This window comes from Canis lupus, chromosome 3 (genome assembly GCF_011100685.1).
Source record: "Canis lupus familiaris isolate Mischka breed German Shepherd chromosome 3, alternate assembly UU_Cfam_GSD_1.0, whole genome shotgun sequence".
NCBI lineage: Eukaryota > Metazoa > Chordata > Mammalia > Carnivora > Canidae > Canis > Canis lupus.
The window spans coordinates 65,857,676-65,883,668 of NC_049224.1; the positions used below are offsets into that span (position 1 = coordinate 65,857,676).

General features: G+C 39.5%; 2 long non-coding RNA genes across 3 annotated transcripts in view; both read left to right on the forward strand.

Annotated features, from left to right (window-relative positions):
- LOC111095264 overlaps positions 1-8,036 on the forward strand; it is a 68,032-nt gene extending 59,996 nt beyond the window's left edge. For both annotated transcript variants that reach the window (XR_005357197.1, XR_005357196.1), the window contains exons 2-3: positions 5,106-5,233; positions 7,620-8,036. This is a non-coding gene — a long non-coding RNA (uncharacterized LOC111095264). The remainder of the gene's footprint in view (positions 1-5,105; positions 5,234-7,619) is intronic.
- A 916-nt stretch (positions 8,037-8,952) lies between these two features.
- On the forward strand, positions 8,953-11,465 carry LOC106558594. Its single transcript, XR_005356395.1, has 3 exons — positions 8,953-9,013; positions 10,110-10,202; positions 11,182-11,465. It is a non-coding gene; the product is annotated as an uncharacterized LOC106558594 (long non-coding RNA).
- The last annotated feature ends 14,528 nt before the right edge of the window (positions 11,466-25,993 follow it).

The window sequence follows — 25,993 nt, forward strand, 5'->3', positions numbered from 1 at the left end:
GGGTGTCCACTGGTCTTTGCAGAGAGAATCAGAAATTTAGAGAATCCTCCAGAATTCATAGGCCAATGCAACACAAGTGAATTCACATCTGGAACATATTCTATCGTGCAGTGTTTAGAAGAAAGCCCAACATAGTCATCTCCATGTGGTAGGTGTTCAACTAATGCTAATTAACACCAATGATGAGGATTTATTAGGCATAGTCAAACTTTAGTAATTAAATGAACCTGAAGTTTTATTATAAAAATTAAAATAGCTGGAGCTCCAAGTAGGAAACAATTTGTAGTGAAGCTCATGTCGTTTAGTTATTATTTCTTTTCTTTTCTTTTTTTAAGTTGCTTGTGTATGTGTGTGCTTAGAATGATTTTTATTTTTTAATAGAACTGTGGTAAACAAATTAAGCTTTTAAAAATTAACTGGATTTTTTAATTATGTGAAATATTTAGAAAAAGTAAAAAGGAGTGATATGATATCCACAAGCCCACTACCCCACTTTGTCAAATCTTAATATATCTGACACATTTGCTTCAAATAATGCTTCCTAAGGGATAGCCATCATATTGTGATGAGCACTGGCTGATATATGGAAATACTGAATGACTATATTGTGCATCTGAAACTAATATTACACTGTGTGTTATGTAACTGGCATTGAAATGAAAATTTAAAAAATAAAAAATAAAAAATAACCATCACAGAAACAGATCAACTCCCTGTGTGTTATTGTCCCATCCCATTTCCTTTTGTCATTAATTAGAGATAACTGTTAAATCTCATTAGAATGTTATTGGAAACTAAGTGTTTGCCATTACCTAGTTGCCTACCATAATCCATTCTCCCTTTCTTCCTTAGAATAGATGAATCTTGATTTTTAGAAGGAAGATTTTATTGCCTAATTGCCCTTGAAATAAGTGTACTCTTAGTAGTAAGATTTGACTTTTAAGATAAGGCAATAGTATTTTGTCAATTACTTGGAAATCTCTTTAAAAAATAAGAGAAACCACCTTCTTTGCCCTTTTCTTCATCCTGCCACTGGACATGATGGTTGGAGTCACAGCATGCATCTTGGATCCTACAGAGCAGAAGCATTCTCTGGTGACAGAGAAACAGCTGGAAGACTGGGAATCTAATTACTTTAGAGGTTGGCCATATGAGAAAAATATAAATTGTCATGCTTGTTATTTCCTCAGTCTTTGTATCTAACAGTTGAATCTAACTGTAATCTATAGCATATCAATAAAGAATATTTTTTTACATTTAAATATATTAGCATTCTATTCTTAACATTTTGCAACTTATTTTTTCTTTAAAGTTATATTTTTTATATTTATCCATCTTCATACACTAAGCACTAGTTCATTGTTATTTGGTTTATAATTTATTAAATCATTTATTTAATTATTTCCTATTGATAAATATTTAAGTGGTTTCTAACATTTTCTTGTAATAAACATGGATGTAGTGAGCATTTTTTAGAGGTCTTCCTTCTGCACTTATTGTAGAATTTCTTGTTGACTTTAATATGTGGATCTGTTGTCTAGAAACCTTGCTGAGCTCTCTTTTTATTCTAAATAATTGTTCTATAAATTATCTTGGTGTTTCATGAGAAAATTTTACTATGTGAAATAAGGACAGTTTATCCTTTTCCAATTCTTATGCCTCTTATTTATTTTTCTTATCTTATTGCATTGTCTGGGGCCTCCAATACAGTGCCAAGTGGAAGCAGAGAAAGAGGATATCATTATCTTGTTTCTTTGCTTGAATACTTTTAAAGCAGTGTTTACCATATATGTTTTGCTGTTATTTTAGGTTAAATATATTTTATTTTATTTAAAGATTTTATTTATTTATTCATTAGAGACACAGAAAGAGAGAGAGAAGCAGAGACACAGGCAGAGGGAGAAGCAGGCTCCATGCAGGGAGCCCGATGTGGGACTTGATCCTGGGTCTCCAGGATCAGGCCCTGGGCTGAAGGCGGTGCTAAACCACTGAGCCACCAGGGCTGCCCATATTTTATTTTTCTATCAGTTTCTTAAGAATTTTGTCTTGAATGATTTCTGAATTATGTTGGATATTTTTTCCTTTTATTTTTAAGTTAAAAATTAATATGGAATTAATATTTAAATATGGTATATTACATTAATGGATTTTTGTAATTTTCCTTTTTAATTTAATTTGATTTATCACAGTATCATGTGAACATGTTTTAAAAGCCAAATACTTCTACAATAGTAGAATCCACTCCTAATTATCAGTCTCCAAGGCTAACTTCTTTCAAATCATTCAGTGTCTCTGTATTTACCACCCAAACCAATATTTCCAGATAACATGCATATATTTCTGTTTCTTGGTTTTTTGATTTTAGATATTAATATACTGCTTTTTTTAGTTTTATATGTTAACTATTTATTTTTATTTTGGAAGATGAATAATTTGCTTCTATCTTTCTCCCTTCCAATATAGCCATATTTTTTTTTGTTTAAATGAGTATTTACATTATGATATGTAAATATTTTTCACCACTGAATGATGCAGGATACTATTTTAATTTTTCATTTCTTGTTTATATGTGTGCATATATACTTTACATATTGTTTTCTCTAGAGTTAATAAATTCCTTATTGCTTAGTTTTTTGTACACTTATTATTCATTCTAAAACTCACAAAAAGGTAATGTAATCTCTTTTTAGTATATGCAGACACTGTAAGCAATATGTCAAGAGTGTATGGGTGTATGTGCATGAGAGAGAGAGAGAGAAGAGAGAGAGAGGGAGAGAGGAAGAGAGAGAATATCAGATAGAAAAAGACAGGTGCATCTCTTCTGAAGTCTATGTCTTTGTGTGCTGGTCTGCTCTGATGTGTGGGCCTGTAGAGCAGCTGTTGCCTGGGACACCCTTTTCTCATCATTGTGAGAATTACTTTAACATCCTTCCTAGGTTGAAGTCCATATATTTTTGGATCCATTGTTTACTCTTTTTAAGTTTACTTAATGGTTACTTTACCATTCAAGACTTTGATTGGTAGAACACATCCCTCGTTATCTTTCTGAATCCATGACAGGTGAAAGGATGTTGCCAGTTCGGGAAACTGTTTGCTTTACCTCCACATTTGATTGATAGCTTGTGCTGGTACAGACTTTTTTTTTTTTAATAAAATAATTTTTTATTGGTGTTCAATTTACCAACATACAGAATAACACCCCGTGCTCATCCCGTCAAGTTGGTACAGACTTTTAAGTTTAAAATCACTCTCCTTTTAGGATCTTTGGATGTTCTAAAATGTTACAATACTATACCTTGGTGTCTTTTTTCATTTATTGCACTAGGATTGCACTAGCATTCAGTGGTGCCCTCCAATCTCTACGTTCAGGTTCTTCAATTCTGCAAAGTTCTTGTATTAACTCTGGTTATTTATATCTCTGTGTTTCTCTATTCTCCATTTTTCCCCCTCCAGAATTCCTAATTTTAGTTGTTGGCTCTCCTAAACAGATCATTTTTTTTTAAACAATATTTCCTATAGTTAGTTTTTTGAACTATGGTTCCAGGAAATTGCCTCAGTGTATCTTCCAAATATTATATTTAATTAAAAATATTTTTTGCTATATTTTTAATTTTGAAGAGCTCTTTTTTTTGTTGTCATATAACTGTCCTTTTAAAATAGTGCTTATTCCTGTTTCATAGTTGCAATACCTTTTACTTATCTGGGATTTTTATGGTTTTTAAAGATAATTTCTTTTGATTCCAGTATTTAATCTCTGTTTCTTTTCTTTTTTAATAATTGTGTTGGTCTGTTTATTATATTAGTAGTATTTTTCAAGAAGCTGGTGATTATTTGCTGTTTGTTTATATTGTGGGAAAAAAAAGGCACTTGAAAGCTCATTGAAAACACAGTTTGTGAAGTCAGTACTTGTTGAGTGGTGGGCTTCACTACTGGGCAATTGAGCAGATAGCTCTTTCCTTGCAGAATCTCTAATTGTCCATTAACTCTAGGTCTTTTCACTTGGGCTTATCTGTCCTCTACAGACATTCCAGTATCCTCCAGGCTCTTGCCTGTGGGCATAAACCTGGGAGGTGGCTTTCTGGGAACTGAGTGAAAAATGGGTGCTGGGCTTTTATTTTCAGCATTTTTAGTTCTGCATCTTCCCTCAGCCCTGCCTGGTGTCCCTGTCCAAAGCCTTCTGGTTCAGTCAGTGACTCCAATGTTATACTTGTAGTCTTTTGTGGCCCTGGAGATGAGTGGAATGAGAATATTAATAATGTCATTTGGGGTATAAGACATGTCTTTATATATATATATATATATATATATATATATATATATATATATACACACACACACACACACACACACACACACTTTTAATCATTCCTTCTAGTCTTTGCTCTACTGTATCTCCAACTGTGGTAGCATCTAGCATTTATAATTCCTGATTTCTATTCCATCAGTGTTAGGCTAGGAAGGAAAACCTAGGATCTGACTTAGAATTAAAAGACTTATTTCTCTGTCTCTCTCCATCTATATCAACCCTACTCTCCCTAATGATTTGATAGTTGCCTTCTCCTTGCTCCCAGGCCAGTTGAATCCCTGTGTCTTACCTTAGTATGTCAGGAATCCTATACTCAGATAATGGGAATGTTGTAGATCCAGTCTCCAAGTCAGCATGTTTCTTGATTTCAGTCCTTGTTGAAAGGTGGTGCCTGTGTCCTCTGGGCTTTCTCAGGCTTGAAGCTTGCTACAATCTGTAGCTCCAGGTAGGGGTAGGCAGCAGGTATTCCCCTCTCCTTTTCATACATGTAAAAACTGTGTGTATCCATCCACGGGCTGTTAGTCATGAACCTAGTCCTGGCTCCCCGTTTCGGATGGTGGCTTAACTTTTATTTCAGTCACCCTGTAGGAGCCGAATCTGCAGCCCTGCTGCAGTCTCAGAGCCCAAGAGGCTTCTGGCTGCACCCCCTCTCACTCATTTGTTTTTATTCCATTCCTCATCCAAGAAAGGTTTTTTTCTTTTCCCATTTATTCCTGGCAATTTCTTTTTTTTCATATGTGTGTGTGTATATACAAAAATATGTATACATATTTTTTTCTTGTAACTTCTATTTGATTAGGACAGAACAACGTGTGAACTCTTCACAGAAAATCTAAGTATTGGTTCATTAAAAATGAGCAGAACAACAGCAACAATACAAGCCAATAACCAAATGAAAACCCATTCCCTTTTGCTTGATAAAAAGTGGTAAGATTTTTTTTAAAAGATTTTATTTATTTGGGAGAAAGAGAGTGAGTGGGAGAGAGCATGAGCAGGGAGATGAGCAGAGGGAAAGGGAGAAACAGGCTCCCCACTGAGCAAGGAGGCCAATGCAGGGCTCAATTCCAGGGCCCCAGGACCACAACTTCAGCCAAAGGCAGATGCTTAACTGACTAAGCCACCCAGGTGTCCCAAAAGTGGTAAGATTTGACTGGGTGTGATTTTGAAGGACTAAGCAGGATACTGTATATGACTGTGCTCTGTGATAGCTAGAGAGTCCCTCACAAATCTTAATTATTTATTTTATGTTTATGTGGCCACATCACCTGAGTAGGAAATCCTAAGCCCTTCCTCACATGACAGGCCTTATTTTTATTTATGCCCCAAACATAGAAGATGAACTTGTGCAGACCTGGGATTTCTCTCTGTCTCAGACATATTTCCCAAACTTCTAATGCAAAAAGAAATGCATATTCCTGTCTCTTGAGTTTTTGAGCCATGTTTGGCAGAGAGACATGCAAGAAGAGAGTTACAAGGGTGCTCTCGACAGGCTGAGTGAGTGAAAATGGCCTCCTTATTGCATAGGCTCTCCAGTCCTGATCCATTGCCCAGAAGTTCACCAGAAAGACAAACAGTGAGAGGTTCATGAAACACTTAGACTTTAATTTGCTCTTGAAATGCCAGGCTATTATCTTTACCTGGCAGAAATCGTTGCTTCTCCTCAACCTCACAGAATCTAAACTCTAGTCCTGCTCTTAGGAGCAGTTTTCCCTGAACTTAACCAGTTCAATTCAGCAAATATTTATTGGAGTGTGCCAGGTAATGTTAGGTACTGGAGTGTACTGATGAATACAGCACAGTTTCCATCTTCTGTGGCCTCACAGTCTGTTGCCTGGGAACACAAACAGGTCTGTGAATGAAGAGAATTAGCACAGGTGGCTAACCTTTGTGCTTAGAGCTCTGGCTTTGGCATCCAGGTGTCCATGTTCACACCTGCAGGAGCCACTCCTCATTGTGAGACTGAGAATGAGTCATTTAGCTATTTTGTGCTTTAGTTTCCTCATCTGTATAAAGAACATGGTAGTGATGTCATATAGTATATATATAGTATATATTGTGGTATCTACATTTATACATCATATGGTAATACTTTATAACATATAATAGAAGTTGACATTTATGAGTGCTTTCTGTTTGCCAGGCTCAATTATATACATTTAACATGTGAGATGAAACATTTGGACTTTAATTTGCTCTTGAAATGCCAGGCAAATGCCATTGAGGCATTGTAATATTTAACCTGTACCATAATGTATAAGATATAATGTAACATATTGTAGTATGTTAATTATATATTTATAATAACTAGTATGTGTGGAATTATAAATAAATATGTAATTATAAAATAGCATAGTATGTTATAATAGATATTAATGCAAGTTAAATATTACAGGAAGCACTCATAAATGTCGACCTCTATTGTTAAGTACATTTTAGCTATGGAACATGAAATAGTTTGAACTAGTAATGGATAGAATGTGGTCTTTAAAGATTTAATTAAAAAAATAAAGATTTAATTAATTAATTAATTAATTAGAGAGAGGAAGAGAGAGAGCGAGAGAGCATGCAATTGGGGGTGGGTGGAGGAGGAGCAGAGGGAGAAGAACAAGCATACTGCATTGAGTATGGACCCAGATGTGGGGCTCAATCTCACAACCTTGAGATCATGACCTGTGCTGAAATCAAGAGTTGGATACTGAACCAACTGAGCCACCTAGTCACCTGGAAACATGGTCGTTAGAGTCAAACAGCCTGGGTTCAAAACCTTGCTCAACAACTTACAACCTTGAGTAAACTTGTATGGAAGTTCTTAATGTTAAAATCAATGGCTCAATAAGTGTTGCTGTTTTATTATATTATTATTATTACTATTATTATTATTATTCATATCTCTGAAACAAAGTTTCCCTATCTCAAAAGACATGAACATTCTTTTTATATTGCAAAGTTTCTCTTTTTGTTGGAGATAATAAATTTATCATTCTTCGCACAAAATGGCTCTTGTAAGTAATCGATAAAAAGGTGAACATTTTAAATATTATCAGTTCCAATGTTAAATTTTTGATGTAAAATGTCCCCTATGTGCCAGAGTGTGGCAGAGAAGAGGGAAGACAAGATCTCCAACCCAAATCCCCATTCTCTCTTCTACAGAATAGAGCTATTTCCAGGGAAGAATGGCCTAGCCAGGGACTATATCTCTCCCAGCCTTGGGCCAAGTGCCTGTTCTTGCAGTAGAATATGAATATCACTGGTGTGTGTCTAGGTAAAAATGATTAAGAAATCTGGATTTTTAACCCTCTTTTTTTCCTTTCAGCTGGCTAAAGAAAGAGGACTTGAGGATTTTAAGAAATGGGAGATCTACCAGAGGGAAAAAACCTGGGCCCCTGAATTGCACATGGAGAAAAGTTGTCCACTGAGTAGGAACTCCCACATTAGATTCCTACTTGAGAAAGAATTTTTTATTGTTAGGCCACCACAATTTGAGGATTTATTTGTTAAAGCAGCTAGCATTATCCTAATAAACACTATATGTTAAATGCTGAAGCTACCCGGGACGGGGACGAACCATAAGCAGGCAAAATTTAGAGCACAATCAAAATTAGGCCATTTTAACAAAAACAAACACATAGATCAATGGAACAGAATAGGGAACTCAGAAAAGGGCCCTCAACTCTATGGTCAACTAATATTCAGCAAAGCAGTAAAGCCTATCCACTGGAAAAAGACAGTCTCTTCAATAAATGGTGCTGGGAAAATTGGACATCCACATGCAGAAAAATGAAACTATACCATTCTCTTACACCATACACAAAGATAAACTCAAAATGGATGAAAGATCTAAATGTGAGACAAGAATCCATCAAAATCCTAGAGGAGAACACAGGCAACACCCTTTTTGTACTTGGCCACAGCAACTTCTTGCAAGATACATCTATAAAGGAAAGGGAAACAAAAGCAAAAATGAATTATTGGGACTTAATCAAGATAAGAAGCTTCTGCACAGCAAAAGAAACAGTCAACAAAACTAAAAGACAACCTACAGAATGGGAGAAGATATTTGCAAATGACCTATCAGATAAAAGGCTAGTATCCAAGATCTATAAAGAACTTATTAAACTCAACACTCAAGAAACAAACAATCCAATCATGAAATAGGCAAAAGACATGAACAGAAATTTCACCAAAGAAGACATAGACATAGCCAACAAGCACATGAGAAAATGTTCCCCATCACTTGCCATCAGGGAAATACAAATCAAAACCACAATGAGATACCACCTCAGACCAGTGAGAATGGTGAGACTTAACAGGACAGGAAACAACAAATGTTGGAGAGGATGCGGAGAAAAGGGAACCCTCTTACACTGTTGGTGGGAATGTGAACTGGTGCAGCCACTCTGGAAAACTGTGTGGAGGTTCCTCAAAGAGTTAAAAATAGAACTACCCTACAACCCAGCAATTGCACTGCTGAAGATTTACCCCAAAGATACAGATGCAATGAAACGCCGGGTCGGCTGCACACTGGTGTTTTAGCAGCAATGTCCACAATAGCCAAACTGGAAGGAGCCTCGGTGTCCATCAAAAGATGAATGGATAAAGAAGATGTGGTCTATGTATATAATGAAATATTATTCAGCCATTAGAAATGATAAATACCCACCATTTGCTTCAATGTGGATAGAACTGGAGACTATTATGCTGAGTGAGGTAAGTCAATCGGAGAAGGACAAACATTATATGGCTTCATTCATTCGGGGAATATAAAAAATAGTAAAAAGGATTATAGGGGAAAAGAGAGAAAATGAGTGGGAAATAGCAGAGAGGGTGACCGCACATGAGAGATTCCTAACTCTGGGAAACAAACAAGGGGTACTAGAAGGGGAGGTGGGTGGAGGCGGGGGGTTGACTGGGTGATGGGCACTGAGGAGGGCACTTGATGGGATGAGCATTGGGCGATATGCTATATGTTGGCAAATATACCCCCCCCTAAATTAGGCCATTTTAAAGGTCCAATTAAAATGATATTTAAAGGAGAGGGAATGGGGACCAGAAGAGTCATCATGAGAAAAAAGGATTTTGTCTGGGTCTTGAAGGAGTTGGACATGTTTCAAAGCTTGGGGAGGCAGTGCAGGTAGAAGAAAAGCCAGAGAAAGTGAGGACAGTATTCACTGGATGGCGAATACCTCCTGCAAACTTACATATAGAGTGGATAGAGAAGACTAGTGAGAGTTGAAGACAGGAGGGCAGACAGAATCCACATTTTGAGGAGGAACTGGAATGAAAAACAAGTGTCTGGCTTTTTTTCCACCAGCAGTGGAGAACGACTTGTTAATTTTTGAATAGAGGGATAATATGATGAGACTTGCATTTGCAGATGATTTATCAGGATGTCTTGTAAGAGATAGTCTTGAAGAGAGAGAAATGAAGCCAGGGAAGTAAATGAGAAGACTACTGCAGTAGTCTAGGGGATAGGTCACCAGGATTGAGCTAGAAGATGATGGTGGAAATGGAGTAGATGAGATGCATGAGAAGATAGGATAATACACAGGATATACATGGGATAATATACTGTCAGTTGATTGGATTTGTGAAGCAAAGACCCATAAATGAGAAAATAAGAGTCTTAGGTTTGTTAACCTGGGCTAACTGGGTGACTAGGAGAAGGAAGGTGACATTAACAGAAGTCAGGAAGGGAGGTTAGTATGGGGGATGGTTAATTTTATTTTGAACATTTAATAATTGGATATCCGTATAGAATAGACTGTCGATGTTGACAAACAGGTATTTCTTGCTTTTGGACTAGTGTTGAGAAGAGAACATTAGCCAACTCAGCAATGTTGCTTGTAAGAGGTGAATTTACAAGGACTACCTGAGAGGAGAGGTTGGAGACTGATTGGTGAGTTAATGGGCTGAAGACACAGTGTCTTATTACACTCATGCTGCCATAACAAAGTACCATCGACTGCAGCATGGCTTCAACAATAGACACTTATTTTCCCACCATTTTGGGGGCCAAAAGTCCATGAACGAGGTGCCAGCTGATTTGGTTTCTGGGGAGAGCTCTCTTCCTGGGTTGCAGATGGTTGCCTTCTCACTGTGTCCTCATGTGCTAGATAAGCACTCTGGTATCTTTTTTTATAAGGCCATTAATTTCATTCATGAGGGCTCCACTTTCACAATCTAATTGCCTCCCAAAGGCTTCATTTCCAAATGCCATCACATTGTTGATTAGGGCTTCTATATGTGATTTTAGGGGAACACACACATATAGGCCATTATGGACAGGTAAGTCAGGAGTAAGTAGAGGAGTCAAGAGTAAATAGAGTAAGAAAAGGTAAATAAAATTATTATAGAAGCTTTATTAGAAAAGGCAAAAGTGATTGAGGCTGAAAATTTTCAGGCATTCCCATGATATTAAGAAAACAAGACACATTTAACCTAATTGAACATTAGGGAGAAGCCAGAAATGTAGAAATCCTATCTCTCCAACTTTTGAAAGTATCTGCCACAAGAATTGGGTTTTGGCTTTACATTTACTTCCCATGCATGAGAAAAAAACAATTTTGAGGCTTTCAGCCCAATTATTAGTTTATCCAATTTATAAAGTTTGTCTGGCATAGTATCCTTGCAGATAGCTGTTTTTACTGTCCTTTTCAAGTTTTTATTTTAATTCCATTAGTTCACATACAGTGTAATATTAGTTTCAGGTGTACAATATAGTGATTCACCACTTTCATACATCACCCAGTGCCCATGACAAGTGTACTTTTGATCTGAGTACATTTAGACTTTGAACATTGGTTTGTATACTATTGGAATTATAGACCAGGAAAAGCCCCTAAATATGAGTCTTATTTTTCAAACTGTTTTCTTAGGAACCCCAGGGATGAAGAGGAGATGCTTCAAGGTTACCTTAGATGTGTGAGGCGTCAGAATTTGAGTGGGATCAGACACCTCCCATATCACTCTCATGCCCACTTTTCAGCTTGATCCACATGGATTCCATGTTCTCTATTAGGATTTGGACTAATATGTCTTTCGAAGAATGGATTTCATGGCTCTAGGTCTATACCTATGAGAAAAACTGTGATCTAGATCAAGAGTTGGTAAAATTTTCTGTAAAAGGCCAGATAATAAATATTTGAAATTTTGTAGGTTATATGGTCTCTGTCACAATTATTCAAAACTGCTATTGCTGGGAAGCTATTCTAGACACTATAGAAGTAAGTGATTGTGGCTGCCTTTCAATAAAACTTTATTTACAAAAACACTTGTTCGATTGCATGCAGACCCTTGATTTCACCAACCTCCCTGTCACTTTGCAGATTGAGAAACAGAGGAAGAATGAGGTTAAAAAGACTTACTTAAGGTAACAGAACAACTAATAGTGGATATGTGAAAGAAACCTCAGTCCCATCATTCAATTCAATCACTCCTTACTCTCCCCTGACCATGTACAGTGCTTTCCCAAGCCCCTTGATGCCTCATTCCATTGCCTTCACATGCTACATGATCTAGTTGCTTATTCATCCTTATTGTGTGCTCTCTTCACAAACTGAATGCATTGCAGGTATTATCTCTTTTACTATTTACAACGACTCTATCTTGCAGCTATTATTAGTCTCAATTTTAGGAAAAAGAAAATGGAAGTTTGGAGACTTGTCCAATATTGCACTTTTAAATTAAATTAAATTAATAATTATTTTTTGCTCAGGTATGATTGAAATATAGTGAGGTATTAGTTTTAGGTGTACAATGTGGTGATTCAACAATTCTGAACAGTACTCAGTCCTCATCACAATAACTGTGCTCTTATTTCATCCATCCCCCCACCCACCTCCCCTCTGGTAATTATCAGTTTGTTCTCTGTATTTTAGAGTCTGTTTTTTTTTTGTTTGTTTGTTTGTCTCTTTTTTTCCTTTGTTTTTTAAGTTCCACATATGAGCGAAATCATATGGTATTTGTTTTTCTCTGACTGACTTATTTCACTTAGCATAATATCCTCTAGGTCCATCCATGTTGTTGCAAATGATAAGATCTTATTCTTTTTATGGCCAAGTAATATTCCATTGTACCAATAGTGTATTTTTAATCAGCCTCTGAATAGTCCTTATTTTCTTAGGCCACCAACCTTATACTTATCATCAACTTCTCCTTTCCTCTTGGATACCATAGTTAATCCACCAAAGATCTGGTTCTGCCTTCAAAATAGGTCCAGAATCCAGCTACCTGCCATTCCCTCCACAATCACCACCTTGGCCTGAGCTGCTGTTGTCTTTCCCTACAATTACTTAAATGGGCTCTTTGCTGAACCCCCCAGCCTCTAGCTTTATACACTTAAGGTTTATTCCCACCATGGCAGCTTGAGTGATCCTATGGATACATGAGATAGATCATGGTAATTCTCTGCTAGAATCTTGCTACTGTCATATACTTCACTCAACAAGGAAATCCTACCATGGCACACACAGGGCTCTGCATTGTCTACTTCCAGTCTTAACTCTCTTTCTCCTCTCCCTATCCTCTTTGTGTCTAACTCATGGGCTTCCTTATAGTTCCTGAGTAACAGGCATGGCCTCACATTAAGGCTTTTTCTCTAGCTTTTTCCCTACAGGCACTGTTTCCTCTCCCCCATCCCAATATCTACATGGCTGCCCACTACCTCCCCTGCTTCCTATCTCTGTTCATGCCATCTTCTCAGTAAGGTCTACCTTGAGAAACTTGTTTCATACTGCAGTAAAAACTGTGTCCCATGTTCCCCAGGCTCCTGACCCTGTTCTGTTTTCTTCTTCCTATGGCACTTCCTACCTTCTAATACACTGTATAATTTATTTGTTATATTTATTGTTCATTGTCTCTCCAGACTCCAGCCAATCAATGTCCTTGAGAATAGAGATCTATATTTTTTCTACTTTTGTTTCTGTAGTGCCTTGAGCACTTCTAGACATGTAGTAGGCATCAAACAAATATTTCTCAAATGAATGAATGAACTTGTTTCTCTTATTTCAAGGTTACGTTCTTAATGACTAAATTCTATGGCCAAAGGAGGGAGGGATTGAATGAATAAATGAATGAATGAACAGAATGAATGGCTCCTCTACCAGTTTGGGAGTTCGTTGAGGGATGGGGTTGTCCCAGTCCTGTGAGTATGCCTGGAACAAAGCAAGTGCTTAGAAATACTTGCAGAATTAAATAACATCCTACAGGCACTGATTCTGACATTTGGTAGGCCCTGTTACCACATAAAATACTTCCCTCCTGCTTTGACCCATCATGACCACAATTACTTCTCTTAGCCAAAAAAGCCCTTTGTCCCTTGGCTGAGGTTCAGGCCCTGCTGTTTTCAGCCAGACTGGGCAACAAAAAGGAGCTTCAGAAGGAAGTACAACAGTCACTTTCTTTCTGCAGGATTCCTCCTAAGCTGCTTAAGTCTCTCGACGAGTCCCTGGATTTTAAACCTTTCTGCTTTCTTTGCTCTCTGGGATTCCAGCGGACAGCGCAAAGAGGTGATGCTGGCTGGAAAGTGTAAGGAGAGTGGCAGTTTTGGGGGGAATCCTTCCCCCAGGAAATACTGATATATCATGGACTTTTCTTGCTTGCATTTTATAAAAGATATTCCAGAGCCCAGACCTGGGAACAAAATCAAAGGAAAGAACAATGTGGAACTTATAAAACAGCAGGTCTATAGAAGCAAACTTGTCCATGGGAGGTTAGCTCTGAAGACAAAGCCCTGATAACTCCTTCTAATATTATCAGACTCCAGTCATTGACCCCGGTCTCTGACCTTAAGGTTTTTCACACGAGCACATGCCAAAATGTCAGAAAACCACGGGTACCAGCTCTGCCGCTTATGAGCTATGTCACTGTAGGCAAGTCATGTAGCTTTTCTGAGCTTCATTATATTATCTATTAAATGGAAATGTTAAATCTTGGCATTCAGAACGTAATGAGAAATAAACAAGGTATTTATCACCTTTGTGAAATCCTTTCTGATTTTCTTTAACAGTAAATCTTTATACATGTGATAATACCTCATAATACTATACCCGTAAAGAGTGTGAAAATTGGGAAAATCTGCATAAGATCTGTAGTAGAAACTGACCAATATGAATTTCTTGGTTGTCTAAGATGCTATGATTGGGGGAAGCCTGGGAAGGGTATACAGGAACCCTCTGCATTATTTAACTTTTATTTTAAATCTAAAGTTATTTCAAAATACGCTTTTAGTTAATTTCTGCTACTTTTCCACTCCCTTAATACCTTCTGAATGTTTCTGATGGAATTTAGAGCTGTTGGATCTGCTTTTCGGAAGGACTCTGCTCCCTGAGGGCACAGTTACTTTCTTATCTATTCTTACTCACTGGCTTAACATAGTGCCTGGCATAGAGTTGGTGTTCACAGACGTTTATGGATTCTTTCAGCCCAGAATATCAGATAAGCAACCTCTCATCTTAGATACTGCTATCTCCGAAAATATGTACAGAAAATTAATGTTTATTGAGAGCCAATTTTGGGCCAGGTACATTCTATAAAATTCTCTTACTTAATCCCCATAGCAACCTTATGAGGTATAAACTATAATTCCCATTTTACAAATGAGGGAACCTTGCCTCAGAAAGCTTAATCTACTTGCCCAAGAGGAGAAGCATGGCGGTAGATTCAATCTTTGAGTTCATCTGGCTCTAGAGCCCATATTAATTCATTGATTCATTCACTCACCACATGTTTTCGGAGCATCCACTATTTGTCAGGGACCATTCTCAGACCTTAGAATATTATCTTGAACAAGCAGACCATGATCACTGCCTTTGTGAGGCTGATAGTCTAGTGGTATAATACAGACAATAAAGAATAAATAAGGGGACCCTGGGTGGCTCAGTCAGGCCACAGACCCTTAAGTTTGGCTCAGGTCATGATCTCAGCATCCTGAGATGGAGCCTCATGGTGGCTCTGTGCTCACTGTGGACTCTGCTTAGGATTCTCTCCCTCTTCCTTTGCCCCTGCCCCTTCCCTCACTTGTGCTCCCTCTCTCTTTCTCTCAAAAAATAAATAAATAAATAAATAAAAATAAATAAAAATAAAAATAAATAAATCTTTTAACAAAATGTGGACACAAATAAGAAAAAGAGCAGGGAAAGGAACTAGAGGCTGTGGGGCTAGGGGCAGTGTGTAGCACAAAATAAGATATGCAGGGTAGCCCTTGTTGAAAATACGGGATTTGAGCAAGGCTGAATGTGAGACTGGAGCAATGGGATGAACCAAGCAGATCTTTGGGAAAATAACATCCAGGTGAAGGAGGAGCCAGTGCAAAGCCCTCAGAGCATGAATGTGGGTCTGGTGTACGTGCAGAGAGGAAAGGTGGCTGGTTTGGCTGGAGCTAAGTATGCACATGAGGAAGTCAGTAGGAGGAGTGATGAGGGATGGAGCGTGGATCATAGAAGACCATAAACATCATTGCAAAACTTTCTGAGGACTTTGGTTTTGCTCTGAGATGGTAGCCACTGTGAGGTTTGAGTAAAGTAGGGATATAAGCTGACTCAAGCCTTTATTGGCTTTCTTTGGCTACTGTGAGGAGGCTAGGCTAAAGGGACCAGGGTCAGAAGCAGGGAGACTAGTGGAAAGGCTGTTGTAGTATTCCAGGCTAGAGATGAGAGTGGCTTTGACACAGCAATTGAGTGGAGGAGCTGCCTTTCTCCCAACATGGCTTCCCTCATCAGCCTGTCTCCCACACATGTTGCTTCCTCACGTGTAAGCTGGTCTTGTCTTTCTTCCCCTCATTCTGTGTGTCTGGGATCCTCATTCCTTCTGTGCCCCCATCACCCCCTCACAGCTTCCCACCCTGTGCCTGACCCCGTGTCTCCTACCATTTTCCTCTTCTCTGGCCCTTTGGTGTCCTGGGACTTGCTGGCAGGGCTCCAGGGCTTGCTCTTGCCTGCCTGTCCTGGTTGGTTAGTATCTTCTCAGATACCTGTTTGTCCTGATCTGTCATTTGTTGTGAAACAAAAGGCCTGAGTATGCTAATGGATGAGTTTAGGAACAAAGCAGGTTCTCCTCCCATCCACCCCAAAGCCAGAAGTATGACAAACTGACTCCCAGTTTCCACTGCTGCCAGCTGCTGATAATCAATGCCTGTCTCAGGGGAGTGTTGTGTGATCCACTGGGACAACACATGGGAAATCCTGTTGTAAGCTAACATGTAAGTTAGCTTACAACAGGAGCATTGCATAGATCATAGGGAAGAAGAAAGGGATTTTATTCATTGTCTACTGATATCAAGCACTTAGAATCTAGGATCTTCTGCATCTTCACTCCGGATAGGTGCTATCTTTCCTGTCTTACAGGTGAGGGACTCCCAAAATAAAGTAGCTTCCACTGAGTCTGCTGCCAATTTTGTTATAGGGGGTGCAGGAAAACAGAAAGCAGAAGGATGTTTCACATCTGGAAGAGAATAGATTCCTTGTTAAAAAAAAAAAGAAAGAAAATAAAAAGAAAAAAAAAGAAAAACAATAAATGAAAAGGCTTGATTTCTCTGGCCTGGGCATGATTGAGTCAATGAGTTAAATCAGTAAAGGCTTCAGTGCCATAGAGATGTGGATACCTAAGCTAGGATTTCCCACAGCCTGTTCTGGGCGCTTCCCCTTGGAGCGCAGAGGGAAGGGGTGTGTGAATGCTTTCCCATGACACTAACATGCAGCTAAGCAGAAAGGACACGTGGCTCAGGGCTGAAAAAAAGACATTTATGACAACCTGGCGATGGAATCCATTTGGCCCAGTCCAGCTAGGTGTGACAAGTTGGGGCAAGAGTTGCATCTAATGATAAAATAACTCCTTTTCATTGTATGTGGTTAGGTCTTCCCCACTCCCCACAAGGTATAAGGCTCATGGGCCAGTGGATTGTGCCTGAGGTGCAGGAATGCTCTGAGAAGGTGGCTCCCGGGTAGCCCTGCCCTGTGTGTGTGAATCATCCAGTTAGAAGGCCATTTGTGGCAGTTTGCACCTTGTCAGCATTTTAAAAACCAGTAATTCTATCACCCACAGTGCATTATTTCTACCTTGCAGAATCTGGAAAGGAGGCCAGAGATGTTGGCATTTTTGAAATCAAGATTCCTTTTTCTTCTGGTGCAGGAATTTTCTGGATGCTGGTGGACATGTGGTTGTGACGCTTAATTCTATGAGTCAACTTGCCCAGGCTTTGGTGACCAGTTGCCTTAAAAGCAGAGTGAGTTTTCCCAAAGAAGGACTTCTGCCTCCAGACTGCAACATAGAAATCCTGCTAGATTTTCCAGCCTTTGGATTAAGTGGCATTGGAGGGGTGTCTGCTGTTTCACTACAGACTTGGAAAGGGAGACTCCCTGCCATTGTCTGCTTGGTATCAGGCTGGTAGGGCAAAGGCTCATCAGCAAGGCTGCAGTGTGTGGCCACTCAGCCTTTTGCAACAAGCTTTTCATTTTATGGGACAGAACTGTTTGAGTGCAAAAGAACATGAGCGTTGGAGGCAAAGTCCAGTGGTATGTCTGTGGGCAGATTCTGGAAATTCTGTGAGCCTCAGTGCCATCCTTTGAGAACTTTGAACAAAGTTGGGGTGTCCACACTTTTCTCTGTAGAACACTTCCTCTTTTATTTGCTGTTGCCACAAAGAACCTATATCTTGAAAGATTTTCTTCACCAAATGTATTGAGTGTATTTTTATAAGTTTATATTTATTTTATTAGTTTATTTTATTTTTATCAAATTAAGTGTTACATTTTATTTAAAGATTTTATTTATTCATGAGAGACACACAGAGAGAGGCAGAGATATAGGAGGAGGGAGTAGCAGAGGAAGAAGCAGTCTCCCTGCAGGAGTTCGATCGACGCAGGACTCCATCCCTGACCCTGGTATCACATCCTGAGTTGAAAGCAGATGCTCAACCTCTGAGCCACCCAGGCATCCTGAGAGTGTTACATGAATTAATTTAACTTTTATTTAGGGAAATCAGAGACTTAAGTGTTAATGAGAAGAGCTGGTCAGCAGGAGATGACCAGTTTTTTTTAGTATTTTATTTATTTATTCACAAGACACACACACACACACTCACACAGAGAGAGAGAGAGAGAGAGAGAGAGAGAGAGAGAGAAGAGGAAGAAGCAGGCTCCATGCAGGGAGCCCGATGTGGGACTCGATCCCAGGACTTCAGGATCACGCCCTGAGCCAAAGGCAGACACTAAACTGCTGAGCCACCCAGGCATCCAGATGACCATCTTAACACCTCATTGTGTTGATAAAATCCTGATCAGGGAGCCTGGGTAGGTCAGTTGTTTAAGCACCTGACTCTGGATTTCAGCTCAGGTCCTGATCTCAGGGTTGTGAGTTCAAACCCCATGTGGGCTCTGCACTGGGTGGAGCCTACTTAAAAAAAAAAATCCTGATCATTAACAAAGAAGCAATTTTATAGTTAAACTAACCGAACTGATATTAATATTGTTATACCTGGTTCTCTTTTTGTCAACTTTTGCCTGTCATATTATTTTCTAATCTTTTCCTTTTCATCGATATTTTTGTTTTAGGAGTGTGCATGGTGATTGATACATGATGCTATATATATTTTTTTTAATTCAGACTCTATCCTTTAATAGAGGAATTTAATCCATTTACCCTTTTGTGATTACCAACATGCTTTGCCTAGCCCTCATGCACTGTTGCTGAGAATGCAAACTGGTGCAGCCCCTGAGGAGCACAGTGCTATGGTTTTCCACATCAACCTAATTAGAACAATGCTCATTTTCTGTAAGTATATTCAAACTATTGGAATAGCTGAGGGACTGCAATAGTTTCCTCTCAGGACTCTTGATTCTTTTAGGATTCTAGAATTCCATAGCATTCTTCATTCAAACACAAGGATACTGGAACTCCTGCCCCGAGTATTCCCTAAAGTCGGACCTAGTCAAGAAGCAGGGTGTCACTGAAAAATGGAATCAGAGACTGTGAAGCTTCCTTTTGGGTACTTGTCCATCTGCCTCCATCTTTGTTTCTGGAACTGTCCTGCTTTGCTTCTGAGTTTGTCCTTCCAGACCTTGGTTGAGGTGATGACTGTCCAAGTGATCTATTTTTGTATTACTTTCTAAGGCACAGTTCCCTCTGAGTAATCTAGTGATAGCATTGAACTAACTCACCCTTCTGTCCATCCATCCATCCATCCATCCATCCATCCATCCATCCATCCATCTATCCATCCAACAAATATTTATGCAGTGCCTTCCACTTAGCAGTTCTTGATCTATGTGCAATTAGAGGAGGTCACACAAGTACATAAAATAAACTATTTTGGAAGTATGTGGTTTAGAGATACTATCTACTTTTGGGGACTGTAAGTGGCAGTTCTAACCTCCTTTTTTCTTAAAGCCTCAGCCCTGAAAACCATAGTCTTGTATTCATTCTGGCTTTTTTTTTTTTTTCCCTTCTGAACACAAGGATATAGTGTGTGGTGCTTGGTGGTTGGTTACTTCTCATCTGTGGCTCCATGTCTTTCTGTTTGTCTGTCTCAACAGTTCAGGGCCTCAAGTCCTTCAGAGAGCATCCACTGGGGGTTTCATTCACCTCCCTCTTCTCATTCCTCTCTGCAATCATGTGTCTGGCAATGAGAACTCATGTTGACTCCTCATCCTCTGTGAGCCTCCACCATCTGATCATGACTATTTTTCTCCTAGTTATTGAAGATCTCTTATCTTCAGATGCGGTCTTTTTTTTTTTTTTTTTTTTTTTAAGAGAGACAGAGAGAGAGAGAGAGAGAGAGAGAGAGGCAGAGACATAAGCAGAGGGAGAATTAGGCTCCCTTTGGGGAACCTGATGCCAGATTTGATCCTAGGACAGGGGGTCATGCCCTGAGCTGAAGGCAGATACTGAACCACTGAGCCACCCAGGCATCCTCAGGTGTGATCCTTTTAAGGACTGAACTTAGCCTGGAAGCCCATGGGGGATATCCAGGAAAAGAGCCTCTGATGGACCCACCAGTAGTCTCCAAAGTGGCTTCACCCCTGGATCTCACTGTTCACACTTTACCCATGGGCAGAAGCTCTTGCAGCTCATATACCACCATGGTCCACATGCACGCTGTTGGGGGTGGGGATGGCACAAGCCAAGTTCCTGGTCCTTAACTTCCCTTCTGAATGTGACTTTATGTCTCCCTCTTTGGAAAGAGATTGATAGGAAAACCCAAAATTAAAATAGCATAATGAGCACAATGATGAGGTAGCTGTAGGTTCTGAATCACCTCCTGAGTCTGAGGTGTGGGTCAAGTCAGGTTCAGCAAAGGCTTCGTAGCAGAGGGGCATGTAGTATAAGGCCTGAATGGTCAAAAGGAGTCAGCTGTAAACTAGGAGACTTTCAGGCAGAGTGATCACCTTGAGAGGTGGTCAAGTTCACTGGGAATCAACTCACTGTGCCAGAAACACTAGATATGAAGGAGAAAGTGACATGAAAATGCAGGAAAGGTAAGCTGGGGCTATGATGAAGGAGCTGTTCCTCATTCTGGGGTATTCCCACTCATGTGGGAGGGAGGCACCTGTATCAGTAAACCTTTCCTCAGAGAAATGAATTTCCTCTATCTGATACCATGGCAAGTGGGTGGGGGTCACCCGCTATTGCCCTACCCCACCTTACAGAATGCCAGCCCAGCTCCTGAAAATTCATGTTGTAAAATCAACAGATACTCTGTAAAAGCAACCATGTGAGGAATAAAAGGCTGGAAAGCATGCACGCAAAAGGCAGTAACTGTATTAGGGTTATGTGTTTGATGGTGGATTTTATTCTTGCCTCTACATTCTGTGTTTTCTTCAGTTTTATTTTACTGACTTTAAAATTATATTTAAAAATAATTATATTCAAAAAAGATCTCTGATAGATAGCCTGGATCTCATTTCTGGGTCACCGCATGAGACGCTCACCTCCTGGGTGGCATTGGTCTTGGTCTGTAATATATTAGCAGAGGATCTATTAGGAAATGATAAGGCCACATACTGAGGTTTCTAGAAATATAGGTGATTTCTCTGCCATGGCAAGGAGTGTTATCCTATATCAGCCTAATGAATTTGCTCTTTTCATATTTATGGCACCCATTAGGGTGTCTCATTTGTGGTGCTGCTATTTCAGAAAACGGGAGGAAATTCAGCAACACTGTTTGTGATGTGGCTGCAGAATTCCCTGCTGGCTGCAGGTCCCAAAGAGCTGTGTGTCCAGCATACGATATCCTTTGTTCAAGCATCTGCATCTTTTCCTCACGCAGGCAATCAGTGCAAGGAGGCAGTCACGTTCCCCACGCTCGTGCAGCCCAGGGATCGAAGCACAATTTGGCGTCTTTGTCATTTTCAAAAATCAAATCTGCCTAGGGACCAAGTTCCAACAGCAGCTGTTTTTGCTTTATGTTTTATTTAAAGACGTTTAATTTTGAGCCTTGCGTGTTTCCAATTTTTTTTTTTTTTTCAGAGCAGACGGTGTGCATGTATAGAATACCATTGATTTGTGTATAGTGGTCCTTTTATTAGTGGTGAGTGCTTTTTAGGATAAAATCAGATTAAAATTATTATAGTGATTCATGACTTTTAAAATTCTTTTACTTAAAATAATGGAAACTATACACCAAATATATAAAATACTTACTCTGTAGCAGGCTTTGTGCCAAATGGTTTATATACATATTTTCAGTGAACCTTACCAGAATCTTATGAGGTAGAGAAATTAATGCCCATTTTATGGGTGAAATCTCAGAAGGGTAATTAATGACTTATGCAAGTTCTCATGTCCAGTGAATAGGAAGCTGAGACTTTAACCTGGGTGTGTTTGATGCCACATAATACATATGAAATATAATCTATGTGATATCACATATGTGTATGTATGTGTATATATGCCTAGACCACATTACTTAGATATGACACTCAAACTTTCAAACTATATTTTCTTTCTTTCTGCCTCCTCTTTCAGTTTTTCTACCTCTTGACCTCTTTGCTCCTTCTAATTGTGAGCTAAACTTACTCGTCGGTCAGGTCACAGACTGTCATCTAGGTGGGCAGAGTGTCAGAGTGATGCACATCATACATGACCCTTACAGATCATCCAGGCCCCAAGTGGGCAAAGCTCTGGATCTCTATGCTAGATAGCCTGGGTTTCTCTCTTGCTTCTGTTCTCTGCTACCTGGATGTTGTTGGGCAAGTTTTGCAGCTTCTCAGAGCCTCAGCTTCCTCATTTGGTGTGCTGGTTGGTGCCAACAAAGGTTGGTTGTCTGTGTCCCCATGAGGGCTATTGTGAGCATGAAATATGAGAAGGCTCTGAAAGCCCTTTATGAGCAGCAAAGTGTCATAGTCACTCTGCCATGATCTTTGGGTTCTTTGTGATGAAGATTTGTTTCAGGAGAGACAACAAAGTAAGTAAAAACAGGAACCACTACAGAGCCAGAGTTCCAGAAGAGCAGGAGTCACAAAAGTTCATGTGGGATCCAGCACATGGAACTCCAGAAACCAGAATTAGTCACCATCCCAGGCGGAGGCATCTGTTTTTTCCTACTCCAGGAATTGGTCATGAAAACAACCCCACCACCCTCTGCCTTTGCTTCTACAAACCTGCCATTACTGATTAACTTATTTCTATTCCTCTCTGCCTTGTGGCTTTTGCTCATGTCTCCTTGCTTATAGCCTTCTCTTCTGAGTTATTCTGCTTTTGTCTCTGTTAAGGATCACTGTCTCTTTCTGTAAGCCTCACACTCAATCTGCCAAGGGAGAAGATTCAATGTGCTAGCAGCAGTGGTGTGCTGGTACATGTTCCATAACTGGCTGCCTGTGGGTAGTTTGAGATGGGGAAAACCCTGATTTGTGATGTTTGCCAATTTCCATGGTGCACATAATTCCACTACAGTTGATTTCAAACTACCAACATAACTCCTCAACTCCTGAAAATGGAACAGTTGGATCCTGTGAATCAGTATGAGCCAGCTCTAGGACATCACTGTCACCCCTGTCTGCCACTGTATAGTCTCTGGTCAATTTAGGGATCAGTTGGTCTTGAACGAGGTTCTCATCCTGTCCATGGAGCTGTGACCAAGGTGGGATGATCAGATGTTTAATCTCTCTGAAAAAGTATTGTGACATGTAGGGTTCCAAGTTCATAATAAACTCTCTCACATAAATATTATTTAACCCTCATTTTATGTATTAGGTCTCTGAGAGAAAAGACTTTGCAAAGGGAAGATAAATACAAATTAGGAAATGACTAATGATGTGAGACAAGTGTAAAAAATAAGCAGTGGGAGTTCAGAGATGAGAAATGTCACTTCCTGGTAGAAGCAAACCAGGAAGATGTTTTGGGTTAGATAGCACTTGGACTGAACCCTCAAAGATGGCAGGACTTGGGAGTGCTAAGACTAGAGGAGAAAGTATTCAAAATACAGAGAACAAGAGTTGGAAGAAAAATGGAGCAGACACGGAGTAGGTATGGGGTCAGTGACACTTTATTTAATTGGAGCAAAAGGTGTGTGTGTGGGGGACAAGGTGATCATATTATCAAGAAAAGTTGTAGAGGACCTTGTGTATAAAAATAAAGTAGCTGGAATATACTACACTGTTTTACTCTGTTGCTCTTACCAAATGGCAGTGAAGTATAAGTTTGTTAAAGCTATCATCTGTATCATTACTGGGTCTATTGGAGTAGAACTCGCAAGACTGCTGATAATTGCATGGTGCTATGTCACATAAAAGTGACTTAGTTAAAAGTCTCCATCCCTTTAAATAACTGCTGTTACTTTTTGCATTGAGTGGTGTCAACAAGATGAGACAGATCGCCAGTGAGTATAAGGCTGGGATAAATCTGGAGACCTGGGATCTAGTCTCTGCTTTATCACCAGCTCAAGGAGGGACCTGGGGAAAATCATTACTTTTCCAACCTTGGTCTGTCCTCACATCTGTAATCCTGCAGGGTGGTTATTTGATGGTTGCTTTCTTACCTTTTCCAAGTCTATAATCACATACACATGACTTCTCCCAATTATTATTTCAAATAAAGTCATTCATTATTTGGGTACTAGCAAAGAACAAAGTATTTCATGCCCTCAGCATGGATGATCTTCCTTTGGGAAACAACTACTACAGGAAACACTGACAAAGTTCATATATGATAAGGGATGAGCCTTCTGGTTAATTGAGTTTTCCTGTTATGGTGAAGAGTAGTGAAACTTATTTAAACCCTTGCTGTTAGCAACATGCCCCAAGTGTTGTAGCTAACGTTTTGACCTAAGAAACACAACTTTAAAAAAAAAAAAAGGAAACTATTAAGGATTCTATACATGACAGTAACTGAATGACAATAAATAATAATGGATATTATTTATTGAACGTTTATTCTCTGCCACATACTGATCCGAGAACTTTATATGCACAATCTCTTCCAATATTGCTGAGAAATACAAGAGCTAGGCAAACTATTACAGCACCTTATGGTGGGTTAAATGGTGGCCTCCCAGAAGATGTCTACATTCTAATCCTTGAAACTCTTATGGGTGTAAATGAATGTGGTTTTATTTGGAGGAAGTCCTTTGCAGATGTAATTAAGCTAAACATTTTAAGATCATCATCTGGATTTTCATGCTGGGCCCTACATCCAATGACAAATGTCCTTATAAAAGACACACAGAAGAGAGACATATAAAGAGGAAAATGGCATGTGACTATGGGAGTAGAGATTGCAGTGATGTGGCCATAAGCCAAGGAACACCCTGAACCACCAGAATCTGCAGAAGATCGGGAACAGAACAGATTTCTCTTACAACTTTCAGAGGGAGCAAAGCCCTATTGACACCTTGAGATCAGACTTTGGGCCTTCAGAATGGTGAGAACAGAAATTTTTCTTCTTGAAGCCACAAAGTTTGTGGTAATCTATTATAGCAGGCATAAGAAATGAACACACACTTTTTTACAAATATAAAATGAGGCCTAGAAGGGTCAGTTAAACTTACCTTAGATCTCATGGTTGGTAAGTGACACTGCAGGAGATTTACCTAGGCAGCTTTAGAGCTTGTTTTCAATTTTAATAGAATGTTGTACCTCACAACTCTATATCCATAGAGATATAGAAACTACCAGTTACTGTACACTCTGAAAAGTTCTTTGAAAAAATGGGGCAAATGTAAGGGGCTACCGGAGCACACAGAGGGGCATAAAAGCCAGCTTCTGTGTGTGCGGCGGGGGGGGTGTTATAGAAAGTATCCTAGTGGGCAGCCGGGGTGGCTCAGCAGTTCAGCGCTGCCTTCAGCCCGGGGTGTGATCCTGGAGACCCGGGATAGAGTCCCATGTCGGGCTCCCTGCATGGAGCCTGCTTCTCCCTCTGCCTGTGTTTCTGCCTCTCTCTCTGTGTGTCTCTCGTGAATAAATAAAATTAAAAAAAAAAGAAAGTATCCTAGAGAAGATGATGATACTGGGCTGAATTTTAATGATGGAGAAACTTTTTCAGAAAATAAAGTGAGGAGAGTTTTCCAAGCAAGATCAACCAAGGAGGATGAGAGAGAGTGAGGCACCTTTAGGGAATTATAATAGTTAGACATGGCCCTGGAGGGTTCCTGGAAAAGGGATGGAATATATGGGAGAAGATCAAAGCAAGGACCAGCTGATGGAAGGTCTTATGTACCAAGCTAGAGATCATGGAATCCTCAGGCAGTTGGAGAGATGG